Source organism: Procambarus clarkii, chromosome 69 (genome assembly GCF_040958095.1).
Source record: "Procambarus clarkii isolate CNS0578487 chromosome 69, FALCON_Pclarkii_2.0, whole genome shotgun sequence".
NCBI classification, from domain to species: Eukaryota; Metazoa; Arthropoda; class Malacostraca; order Decapoda; family Cambaridae; genus Procambarus; species Procambarus clarkii.
In genome coordinates, this window is record NC_091218.1 from 25,505,500 (window position 1) to 25,519,219 (window position 13,720).

The following is a 13,720-nucleotide window of genomic DNA, read 5'->3' on the forward strand; positions in this document are numbered from 1 at the left end:
TGTTTTTCTACTATGGGAAGATTCGATTGTGTTTTGTACCCTGTATTATGTTTCAGATCCTCATTTTTGCCATACCTGAGTACCTGAAATTTATCACTGTTAAACATCATGTTATTTTCTGCTGCCCAATCAAAAACTTTGTTGACATCTGCTTGTAGTTTTTCAATGTCTTCAGCAGAGGTAATTTTCATGCTGATTTTTGTGTCATCTGCAAAGGACGACACGAAGCTGTGGCGTGTATTTTTGTCTATATCAGATATGAGAATAAGGAACAGTAGCGGTGCAAGGACTGTACCTTGAGGTACAGAGCTTTTAACATCGCTTGGACTCGATTTTATCTGATTGACTGTTACTCTTTGTGTTCTGTTCGACAGGAAATTGAGTATCCAGCGTCCTACTTTTCCAGTTATTCCCATTGACCTCATTTTGTGAGCTATCACCCCATGGTCACATTTGTCGAACGCCTTTGCAAAGTCTGTGTATACAACATCTGCATTTTGCTTTTCTTCTAGGGCTTCTGTGATTTTGTCATAGTGGTCGAGTAACTGTGACAGACAGGATCTTCCCGCTCTAAATCCATGTTGTCCTGGATTGTGCAATTCATTGTTTTCCATAAAACTAGAAATTTGATTCCTAATCACTCTTTCAAACACTTTTATTATGTGTGATGTTAGTGCAACTGGCCTATAATTTTTTGCCAAGGCTTTACTCCCCCCCTTGTGCAACGGAGCTATATCTGCAGATTTAAGTGCTGCTGGTATCTCCCCTGTATCCAGGCTCTTTCTCCATATTACGCTGAGTGCTCTCGCTACTGGTACTTTACATTTCTTTATGAATATTGAATTCCATGAGTCAGGCCCAGGAGCTGAGTGCATAGGCATATTATCAATTTCTCTTTCAAAGTCTTCCGAGTTTGTGGTAATATCCGTTATATTATCTGCAGCTTGAATGTCATTCATAAAGAAGCTGTCTGGGTCATCAACTTTCATGTTGTTTATTGGTGTGCTAAACATAGCCTCATACTGGCTTCTTAGAATTTCACTAATCTCTTTGTTGTCCTCTGTGTACGTACCTTCATTTGTAATTAACGGTCCAATACTGGTCGAGGTTTTGGATTTTGATTTTGCGTATGTGAAAAAATATTTCGGATTTTTCCTTATCTCTTGTATAGCTTTCTGTTCCAATTCCATTTCCTCAGACTCATATGATCGCTTCAACGTTTGTTCTATTTCCTCAATCTCCCTGCTTAGGCTTGTTTTCCTTGCTTGTGATAGTTGTGTCTGCCGAAGCATTTCCGTTATTTTTTTCCTTCTCCTGTACAGTCGTCTCCGTTCTCTTTCTAGAGGGCGGTGTGTTGTGTTTATGGCGTCAGCTGATCCATGATGCTGCAACGAGGCAGTTGTTTTCTGTGTTTGGCTGTTGGTGGCGCCAGGTATAAATGTGGCGCAGGTCAGATGTAACCCAATTTGTTGGTCGACTGGAGATATTTAGCCAGTGCTTTGACTATTTGGTATTTTTCTTGTAACGAGTGGTCACCGCCTCCTAATATATGCTCGATGGTAAAGGGTATTTTAAGTGAAATAAGTACTTGTTTCAGATTTACTCTGGCACTATAATGTCGGAAGCAGTGAAGGAGATAGTGTTCGATTGTTTCAGGCACCTGACAGTGGATGCAGAGTTCGTTGATGTCTGTTCTGTACTTAAGAGCTGTGTGCTGCTAGTTTGGTGTGTCCCAGCCTTAACTCTTTGGCGTACCCCGCGCGCCACCCCTCAACTGTGCGATTTGGGCCCCAGGGTGTCACAGGAGCGCGCGTAAATTCTGAAAAGTGTATACTCTCTTCAACTTTGTCACCTTAATTCTCGTCCTACGATATTAAATTTGGTATCATTGTGTTTGCAATAGAATTCTCTACAGCACTAAATGCATATAAACTCCAGAAGCCCGGCTAATTACCCGCAGCAAACAGAGAAAGTGCGAACGAGTTACCCAGGAGCGAGCAAACGTGATAAAATGTTTTCACTATTTTCACTCTGGTCACCTCAATTTTTGTCTTAGGTCTTTCATTTTGGTCTCAATGGGTTTGCAATAGAATTCTCTAGAGGAACATTTGCATATAAAATAAAAAACCAGCGTTGAATGTAATGAAACGCCATTTTCTGGGTGAGCCCCGGAGGCTCCCTGGAGCTTATCGGGCTAATGTATGTTATGTTAGACCGGGACATTAGCTAAGGAGATCAGACCTACCAGGGACCAGCGCCAGAACCTGGCCCCTTCAGAGAGGTTTCAGGGAGCAATGGCCCTGGAAAACCCCATATGGTTGGGGGTTTTCCTTATCTGCCATCGACCGGGGTTAGGCACCCAGAAAGGTAGGCGTAACAAAACAAACCCCACATGGTAAGAAACTACAACAAAAACCGAACAGAGAGGTAGAAAACTCCCTACAATCCCAAGGAAACTAGCAAACAAGCAAACATCACACTTTACTGCCGCGCCGATCGTCCGCGCAGCCCTCCCCACCCCGGGAGGGGGAGGGGGGAGCCCCAGACCTACCGCGCCGGCTGCCAAGCTCCAGTTCGGAAGCTAAGCTTCAACCAACGCGAAAAAAACGCCGACCGGTGGGAGGGAGGGTTTCCAGGGAGCCTCCGGGGCTCACCCAGAAAATGGCGTTTCATTACATTCAACGCTGGTTTTCTGTGGGGAGCCCCTACGGCTCCCTGGAGCTTCATACCCAAAGAGAAGAAAAAGAAAGGGCTAACCCGGGAGGCGGCCGCCACAAACTCTGCAACGCAAAGCCAAGACAACCTGTCGCAAACCTGCGACCCAAGGCAACAAGAACGCCCAAGAACAGACGCACATATGGATGGGCAGCCAAAAACCCGTGCTACCCACAAATCCCTGCGCCCGAAATGAGCCCGAGACGTCACCAACACAGCAGCAAAAGCTGCAAACGTCTGAACAGCACGGGCGCAAAGACAGACCGCAGGCTGGAAGAAGGAAAACACTGCGGACGACCTGGGAGACCCGAGCCCTGAAAACAGGGAACGAAGGAACCGGATCAACCACAGCGCATCCCCAAACACGGTACGCCGGCAACAGCAAAAAGCACAACCGGACAACACAGGACGCACCCCCCGGCCAAACCAATCAAGCACCAATACCCCAAGAACCCCTCCGGAAAGCAGCCGTCACGACCGGCGCCAGGACAGAGAAAGGCTGCACACCTATAAAGCTACCACCAGTACCAAAGAGCAGGAAACTGAACCGAAGGGGCTACCACAAACTGAGGGGAAGATAAGAAGGCACCCTGAACAAGGACCAGGATGGCTCAGGCGACGCATGAGCAGGCCGGAGGGGAAACAAAACACGAGAAAACGTAAGAAACGTCATACTGTCTCCAAAACGAAGCTCGCAGGCGGGACACCGTCAACAAAGCCACCTGAACACCATAGAGATGGTGATACCCGCGTCAAAATACAAGACGCGAAGAGCCAAGGAGAAGGCCGAACCAGTCACGGACAGGACCGATTCGGCCTGCTGAAAGAGGCGAAGCCTCAGGAAAAACGCCCCGGGTACGGACACCTATCAAGCAGCGTCTGAAAAGAAGGCCGGGCCGGCCACCAAGGAACCATAAGGACTGTTCTCGTGGGAATGGGCTGCAACCGAGCCAGAACCCGAAGCAACAGCTGGACCGGGAGAAGAGGAACAGGTACCCCCCACCTCGACCAGTCCTGCCGAAAGCCTCCACCGTGAAGTCCTCGCAGGTGGGAAGGGCGCCACAAAATGGACGACGCCTAGACCACGCCGACCCGAAGACGTCCATGGCCAGGAGTCCATATGCCCGACAGAGCCAACAAAACGAATCGGCGACGACTGGCCAACCCACGAAGAGGAATGAACCGAGACAGCTGTCCGCCAGGACGCAGGACACACTCTGGACACGAACCACACGGTTAGCCAAACCCGTGGTACCGGCAAGAACCACCAGAGAACAGTCCAAACAGAGCTGAATGGTAGAGTACCTAGTGACCCAAACCCTCCGAAGCGCAAACCAGACAGCCAGGAACACCCGAACCGTGCTGTGAGCCCGACTGACAGACTCCATCAACCTCGGCCAACCTGGTGAGCACTGGTCACAAAGCCCCAGTCGAGAGACGACCCGTCCGTGAACACATCGAGCGAAGGCTCGGGGAGGTGCCAAGGCACGGAACCCCGAAAACCCCAAAGAGGAAGCTGGTGACGCAGCACCAACACAAGATCCCCGGAGGAACCCAAGGAATGCAAGAGGCGGAAGGGGAATCTCCGCAGGAACCAACCGACGCCGTAGCCAAACCCGACTCCGCGGGCAGACAAGCACGCCGAAGTGCAGACTCCCGCACAACCGCCCAAGCAACCGCGGAGCAACCCGGGACCCCCTCCTGAACAGCCAAAGGCGGGACCACAGCCGCAGTAACACTTCTGGAGGGAAGACAATGAGGGGCCCAAGAGCCGTAAACAAGGCCCAGGTCCGAACCCGGGACGGAAACAGATGGAAAAACCTCCAGATCACCTGGAAACCAAACCCGGCGATCTGGAAAGAACCATCCCCTGGCGAGCAGACAAGCGGACTGACTGGGAGCCCACACCAGCCAGTCGTCGAGGTAGGCCAGACACCGAATCTCAGACTCAGACAGGGCACTAAGATCCGGTAAAGATGCAAAGAGTATACGAAGTGCCCATGACAAAATAGGGAAGGCAATAAAAACCTGAAGCCCCACCACCAACCGTGCTAGCCCCAGAAAAACTGGAGAGGAACGTGCCAAGAAGTGACCCGGAGGTCCAGGGCCACCATCCATGCACCCGGCCCTAACAGAATCCGAACAGGAGACAACAGTCCTCCAAGGAGGGCAGAGGATCCAGGGCGCAGACTGAAGAAGTCCAGAAGAACTGCAGACGGGAAAAGCTCATGACTGCAAGGAGCAGACGGGAAGCCCAGAAGGATGGGGCGGATCGACCACGCCCCACGCACCCACGAAGAGGAAATGACGAAGTGCAGGGGAAGAAGCCCACCCCGCCAGCTCTGAACCCCCCCCAAGGGGGAGAAGCCGTCCTCCGACGCCAGTAGAGGCCGGAAGACAACCCAAAGCGCCCACCAACAGCGGGAAAAAGCGAGAGGCAACAGAGCAAGCTGCTCCCCCAGCGCCCAGTCAACAGAGAAGGGAACAGAACCCCTTCCGAAAGAAAAAGTACACTACCGAAGTCATGAGGAGAGACTACGGGAATGAAACCACACTTCGCTGGAAGATGAAGTGAGGGGAGACCTGATCACCACAGTCAAGATACCCAAGGGAATCGACAGGGTTGATAAGGACAGGCTATGTAACACAAGGGGCACACGCACTAGGGGACACAGGTGGAAACTGAGTACCCAAAAGAGCCACAGATTTTTTTTTTTTTTTTTTAGTGTCAGAATGGGAACGGGAAAGCACTAGGAAGTAATGTGGTGACTCCACACACAATTAACGAGGCTGACCCCCATACCATGTCACATGGAGACATGACAGAGCCCAAGAGGCACAGGAACCTATACACCTGTTGATAGACGGTTGAGAGGCAGGACCAAGGAGCCAGAGCTCAACCCCCACAAGCACAACTAGGTGAGGACATATATTGTAAAAGCACAAGTCGCCGACTAGTGGCAGAGAGCACTACGCCGAGCAGGCAAAGAAGGCACAAACCTGCATCAAAAGGCCCACCTCGACAGCAAAACCACAAAGTCCCAGCACAACCACAACATGTGCCAAGACCCAAAAAGATCAGTCTGCAAGCCAGGAAGACCCCGGAACCCCAAAAGGCAGAACCGGGTCACACGAGAAAACAAAGTCCCCTGAACCCACAAAAGGGGGCCCAAGAGGAAGAAACCTCCAGAACGAAACCAAGGAACCCAAAGGAACCCAGAATCGAACCAGGGGGAGCCCAAACCACCACATTTGCCGGCGGAGAACACCACTGAAAGGCAAAGCACAGACCCCAGCAGAACGCCCTGGGAAAACGGTCCCAACAGACCGAAAACCGAGGGGCAAGGTGTGGGAGCAAGCATACCAGCCAGGGGCACTGAGCCTAAACCCACAGGCTCAGACCCAAAATGAACACCCAAACGTTCCCAGAGGAACAGGCAACACCAGAAAAACAAAGAAACGACAACAGGAGAACAAAAACCCTGACAAAAATTTGAAAACTCACCAGAGACGCTCGCTCGCACACCCAGACGCATGTAAACAAACCGCAACGCCGCCCTGGTGGCAACGCCGTGAAACCGGCAGACGAAAATGGCCGCCAGCAGGGGCTGTGACTGACGCTAAATACACAAAAACACGCCAGCAAATGTGGGAAGCTAGCAGACTGGATGGGCGAAAAACGTCGCCCAACAGCAGAAAAACCCCGGAAGGGGCAAAACCGCCCCAGAACTGCTAGCAGGCAACCCCCACAGCCCCGGGAACCAACAACAGAGGCCCCGGGGCAGAGCCGTCCTCCAAGCCCTGCGCCCTTAAAGAAAAGCAAGAGTCCATAGGAAAGGCAACAAGAAAGGGCCGCTGGTAAGACCCAGAAGCCTTGGCAGGAGGCACAGGCTCAAACCTCCGTCCCCAACCCGAACGGGGCAGCCCCCGAAAACCGCCCGAGTCTCTGCCGCAACTAAACCCCGCCCCGACCCCGAAACCCGCAGACGGTCCGGAGCCGGGAACATGGAGAGAAAGGGGCGAGCAGCACCTAACCAAACGGGGCGGCCACGGGGCATTCGAGTGGGAAACCAACCTAGCATGTTGCAGCAACCTAACCTAGCTTGCAACACGGATGCCGCCTGTACTCTGAACAGTAATAACATCAGGAGAGTACTGGAGAACAAGCAGAGAATCACTCGCAAGACTCCGGGTCAAGGTGTCAGTGACCCAACAGGCAGCATGACGGAGGTAAAAATGGCGACTGTCACCCGGAGACAAGGGAACAGCAACCAACGATCCCGTACAAGATGGGTTGGAACCCGGAAGACACAATCAATGGTCCCCCGAGCCCAGACAGGGGTTTCCAGGGCCCGTAGGGTAACAACTACGGGAAGCCCGGGCAAGGTGTTGCTAACCGGTTAAGAAACCCAAACATAACAAGAGGGTAGATTATAGCACTGAAAACCCCTGAGACGTATACAAGCACGGGGGCCTAGCAGAGGGCCGCCAAACACTACCAGTGGAACTATAACCACCTTAGGCAGACCCCCACCAGGCATGAAAAATGAAAAACAAAAGAAAAACCCCGCAAAAGTACACCGTCTCCAGAGGCAACAGAAACCGGCCGCCGCTTAGGTGGCAGGCTGCGCAACACCTTGACGCCCTAACCAGCACAATACCAATCCCTACCCAGGGCCAAACAAGGGCCCCAAGCCCCAGCTGGCCCCAAGGGCGAGGCAAATGCCGAGCAGCAAGAACCTCTACGGGAATGGTTCCCGAACGCCCCAGGGAAGGTAACCCTGTTACGCAAGGGTTATCAAGCGCCCTGTTACTCACAGGGCGCTTAGGGAAGTCAGCCACTAAGCACATGCAGCCCCGGCACTGATGAAGTACTCCTGGCCACTGCACAACACAACACACGGCAGTGAACGCCACACAAGGCAAACACCGCCTAGGAAACTGAGGCCAGAGAAGCGTCAATCCCGGTTGACATTAGCGAACGAACTGGAGCTTGGCAGCCGGCGCGGTAGGTCCGGGGCTCCCCCCTCCCCCTCCCGGGGTGGGGAGGGCTGCGCGGACGATCGGCGCGGCAGTAAAGTGTGATGTTTGCTTGTTTGCTAGTTTCCTTGGGATTGTAGGGAGTTTTCTACCTCTCTGTTCGGTTTTTGTTGTAGTTTCTTACCATGTGGGGTTTGTTTTGTTACGCCTACCTTTCTGGGTGCCTAACCCCGGTCGATGGCAGATAAGGAAAACCCCCAACCATATGGGGTTTTCCAGGGCCATTGCTCCCTGAAACCTCTCTGAAGGGGCCAGGTTCTGGCACTGGTCCCTGGTAGGTCTGAACTCCTTAGCTAATGTCCCGGTCTAACATAACATACATTAGCCCGATAAGCTCCAGGGAGCCTCCGGGGCTCCCCACAGAAAACCTGGTCACGCTCCAACCGCCGACGAGTTGAAGACGGGCCACGCGTTAGCCGCGAGTGAGCGCTCAGATGCCTTCCAGCTACACTCCCAATTCCCGCCCTTTTCAAGCCTTTCTTTCGCAAATTTCTTCCTGGAAGGGCCTTGTTCATGATCACTATCCATTGTGGAGTAAGCGTAGATAGTTTCTAAAGCCGCAGTAAGAAATATAGCCACGGAAAATAGCCGAAATGTTCACACGTTTGAGATGTGAGGGGAGGCGACATTGGTCACAACAGTGGAGCGAAAACAATGGGCCGACAGCATGTGCCGAGCCGCCTGCGGGCCACAAGGCGCTACAAGGAAAATGGGAAGACATCGGCGCGCATTTTAAAACCAGTCCCCAAAAAATCGGATAAAAACCTGATTTTTGGCGATTATTTGAAGTGGATAACACAATGCTGCATCATCCCCGGCATCACCGACAGTAAACGGATGACGCAATGCTGCGTCATGCCCGGGCGAAAGTGTTAATCTGGTCATCACTAGATAAATTTCTCTGCTTTTATATCTCACATGTTTCCAAGTTTCCCGTTTCTTTTTTATGGACCCATAGTATAAGGGTGAGCATGACGTTTTCCATTTCGTCGCAAAATCTTGGGTGATGGCATTTTTGAAGGCTCCTTTACGTGCAACATGGGGGATTGGATGACGGGTAATGTGAGATGTGTTGTGCATTGCTTTGGCTAGTTGATCTACTAGTTCATTATGGAGAATACCACAATGTTCTGGGACGCATTGGATAGAGGTATCATAACCGTTTAATCGGTGTTCATGAAGAAGTTGAAGACATATGAGTAAACAAACTCCTTGCACGTTGTTGAAGAGTATGTAATGGCTTGAATCGCACTCTCGGAGTCACTGCAGATTGTATATGTCCCGATTGGTAATGTTGTGATTATTTGGAGAGCTTGATATAAGGCATATAATTCAGCTGTGAAAACAGATAGTTGGTTTGGTAATCGCCATCCCTGCTTGAGATGGTATTCCGGTATCCATACAGCACTAGTGAACACAATATACCTAGCTCTTGCCAATATGGCTTCAGACCCAAAAAAAGTATAACGATGCACTTATTAGTATGATTAGCTTGATACATGCAGCACTTGATAAAAACCTTCTTAAATTACATCAATATGGAGTCAGAGGTCACTCCCACCAATATCTTCAGTCTTACCTTACTGACAGGCTCCAGAATGTTTCTGTGAATAATTCCATTTCTCCCACCCTACCCATCAACGTTGGTGTTCCTCAGGGCAGCATACTTGGCCCTGTCCTCTTTCTCATATACATTAATGACCTTCCACATCCCTCTCAACACCTCAAACCAATTCTATTTGCTGATGACACAACCTTCATTTTCTCCAGTCCTCACCCTCTTGCTCTAAATGTCACTGTGAATACTGAACTAAATAAAGTCCATCTTTGGCTAACTGCTAACAAACTCACCCTTAACATTGACAAAACATTCTATAGTTTATTTGGCAATAAATCTTCAAATAAAATTAATCTAAAAATAAACAATATCCAAATTAGTAATCGAGTAGATGGTAAATTCTTTGGTGTTCTCATCGATAACAAGATGAATTTCCCGGGACACATTCGAAATATAGCAAAAAAAGTTTCTAAAAATGTTGGCATTCTTTCTAAGATCATATATTATGTACCTCGCCCTGCCCTGGTGACGTTCTATTACTTACTCTCCCATCTATCCTTACCTCAATTATGGTATTTGTGCTTGGGGTTCTACTACACAAAATCATTTATGTCCTCTAATTACTCAACACAAAGCTGCTATTAGAACAATATCTAACTTTACTCAAATCTTTTAATATGTTAGATATTAAGTCTCTGCAAATCCTTATGTGTTTTCTATAAATTTAAAACTCTTAATTGCAATGTCAATCCTCACCTTAAAAGTTTCCTAGAAGGTTGTAACAGAACCCATGGGCATCACACCAGAAACAAATACCTATTTGATATTCCAAGAGTGTGACTTAACCAAACTAAAAATGCTCTACAACTCAAGGGACCCAGAATGTGGAATGACCTCCCTAATCATGTCAAAGGCTGTGCTTCTCTCACCCAGTTTAATAATAGAACTAAGTACTACCTAATTAACTCCATGTAACCTACCTTACCCCCTAAATGTCAACCCATGTCTTGCTATTCTAAACAATGCTGTTTGTTGACCAACTTGTACAATTGCTGATTTTTGCCATGTTCCCTTTTTTTTCTTTTTTTTTATTCCTTTTTTTAACACAATTAATACCTTACTCCCAATTACCATTAAGTTTTAGTCTAAGTGTTTTCTCCACCAAACCTCTCCTGAAACGCTATATGCGTATTAGTGGCTTTAGGAGAAGGAGAACTTAGAGCATAGTACTGTATGCTCTATCTATAAATCCAACAGTATATTTGTAACTCTGCATCTATGTATGTACTTTTCCTGAATAAAATATTATTATTATAATGAAAGAAACTACAAAAGAAAACTTGCTCAAAACATAAAGTAAGATCCAAAATCATTCTTTGCATATATACGAGGTAAAATCAAAACTAAGGACTCTCTGTAGGACACTTAAAGATGAGACTAACCAAGTTATATTGGATGATAAAAGGGGCAACAAACACTCTGAATGAATACTTTACATCAGTGTTCACACTAGAAAGATTGAATGACATCCCATCACCCACATAAATGTTTGAAGGAGGTGAAGAGTGTCCTTTGACAAGCCACCAGCTTCCTGTTCTCATAGAGGTCACTAGTAGTAGTAGCCCTCAGGCAAATTCAGTTAAAACAAATTGGAAGAAATTTAGTTATAAACGCATGGAACCGCCTACCCGCCGAACCCATACATAATAATTCAAAATGTCAAAGCACTTTCTAAATTTTAAAACCCGGCTCGATAAAATGAAGACAAATAAGAGTGATTGTTGACAAGCGGCCGGCTTCCTGTCCTCGTCGAGATTAGCAAAGATAGTGGCCCTCAGGTAAATTCAGGCAACTTTTGTCAGGTACCAAAAAATTATTCCAACCTGCCACAAATGCGATTTTCCCGATTTTGTCTTTTGCTTCATATACATACATACATATTCACAGTACCTTTAAGAACCTCTTATTCACTGCTACTATTACAACGACCTCTACTTCTTTATAGTACGTGCAGCTGTCGTGAAGGTTGTTGTTGTTGATTTAGGGGTGACGAAGGATCTTCTTCTCTTCTTTTTGATAGTAGTGCAGTTTGCATGAAGGGTTTGTCCTCCAGATGACTGTGCACCGACGAAGGTTGCTGAGGCTGAGCACACGTGATTGTTGTGGCCTCAGCGTCAAGTGCTCGCTTGTGATGCTGTCAGTGTGCCCACTTTCTTTGGTCCACAACATTTGGTAAATTTCATTATATTAGCTTGGATCATGGGGGGCATAGTAAATGAATTAAACTAAAGATCTTGGATGGACGTATTGTTGCCTTTAAAATGTTTTTTTTATTAATAGATTTTTTAATTAATTTATTAATTTAATATTTTAATAAATTTATTTTATTAATAGATTTTTTAGTTAATTTTTTAATTAACAGCTTATAGAGTGGGTACCAAATCATCTGGTGCAAACAACAGAAGGATACGCGTGAAGTTAGATAGCTGCTCCCGCAAGTCAGACCTTATCACTGCTGCAGTCGCTATGAAATCCAAGGTTTATGTGAACGAATGTCTAACCAGATTCAGACAAAATCTCTTATTTTAACTACGTGGAATTTGCAAAAGATCCACTGCTATTAAACATTGTTTTGTGCGCGATGGTAAAATAATAGCTAGGAAGACTGACTCTGGAAAAACTTATGTCATAACCACTGAAGCACACCTCACTTCTTTCCTGGATGACTGTGGGATATCAATACAACAATACAATACAATTTTATTTAGGTAAGGTACATACATACAATAAATATTTACAAGGATTGTTTGACTTATAGGTAGAGCTAGTACATACAATGCCTAAAGTGCCTAAACCGCCTAAACTGCCTAAACCGCAGAGGGCAAAATGTTTACTATTACTAGAGAAGAAAACCTCAACACTTTCCTCTCCCAATGTGGTTTGTCTCACCTTATCACTCCCAATGAATTAACTTAATTAACCCCCTGTCAACTAGTGGGGCTAGGTATCCTAAGTCTCCTTGGTTCATTTTCTGACTTAATTTTTAACTTACTCTTACCTAGTCATTTACCGAAATTATTTAATTGAGTTATTAAGTAGTTCTTCAGGTCTTTTTAATTATACAGTCATTACTGAACTATCTATAGTTATTAATCATTAGCTTAAATTTGCCTATGTTTATTATTCAACATTTCTTTGATTTCATTTATTACCTAGGTTGCCTAGCCTTGCCATGCTCCCTTACTCCATTGTACCCCTGGCTTTGCCTGCATCTCAAATTGCAAATTGTTACTTACAGTGTACCTGTGAGTACTCGTAAGCAATCTACCTCATTTTTGCTCAATTTTTTTTTTTTTTTTTTTTTTTTTTTTTTTTTTTTTTTTTTTTTTTTTTTTTTTTTTTTTTTTTTTGTATTGCTTAGTCTTGCTTATATTTTTTGTTTTGTATTTCCATATCTTGTGTTTTGTATAGTCCATGTTTACATGTTTTTTCTTTAATCTCATTAATTGCCTAGGTTGCCTAGCCTAGCCATACTCCCTTACTCCATTGTACCCCTGTAAGCCCCTTTTGTGTTTGTTTTGTACAGTATTGTGTATATATTTTTCCCTATTTTATAGCTTTTTTCTACTTATTTCTGATTCTACAATCAGCTTTTTTTATGCAGTCAAGTATAGACCCTGAACTTAACCTCTTATCCACTATCTATGACAATAATCACTTTAATGATCTAAATTGCAGATATTTTGCAGCACATGATGTAAACAATGTATTAACTCATAATCACAATATCTCTGTAATCAATTTGAACGTTAGATCCCTAGGTAAACACTTCGATGATGTTAGTGCCTTGATTGAAACTATTGGCAACAAATTCTCTTTTATTATACTTACTGAAACATGGTTGAAAGAGGATACTACTCAACTCTTTAACATGCCTAACTACTCAGCAATTCACAACTGTCGTCAACTTCAGAGAGGTGGTGGCACTGCTCTTTACTACCACCAAGAACTAACATGCTTAAAAGAAATTAGAACTAGAGACTGCTATGGGGAGTATATCTTCGCCAGCTTCAGAGTCAAGGGTGCCGAGTCTGTCCTGTCTGTGGGTGCAGTCTATAGAATTCCCAACACTGATGTGTCTGGATTCAACTCAAACCTTAGAAATCTAATACTTGATAACAGACTGAACAAAAACCACCTAATTATCGCAGGGGACTTTAATATTGACCTCTGCGAGCCAGAACACCCTACTGCTGTTAGCTTCCTCAACTGTATGAATTCCTGCCTCCTCATACCCTTAATCACTAGACCTACTAGAATCACTGATAGCACTGCCACGACTCTAGATCACATCTGGACCAACATAACCTCTCCGCTTACTTCAGGTATTATCACCGATAGCACTAC

General features: G+C 46.4%; 1 protein-coding gene across 3 annotated transcripts in view; it reads right to left on the reverse strand.

The window, feature by feature from the left end:
* The window catches only part of LOC123772177 (uncharacterized), a 68,838-nt gene extending 57,305 nt beyond the window's left edge, over window positions 1–11,533 (reverse strand). The window contains exon 1 of one of the 3 annotated variants that reach the window (XM_069311293.1): window positions 11,326–11,533. The gene's annotated coding sequence lies outside the window, so the exon portion shown is untranslated. Of the gene's footprint in view, window positions 1–11,263 lie in introns of all 3 variants that reach the window. The other 2 variants (XM_069311292.1, XM_045765229.2) reach the window with 2 other exon arrangements.
* Window positions 11,534–13,720: the final 2,187 nt, after the last annotated feature.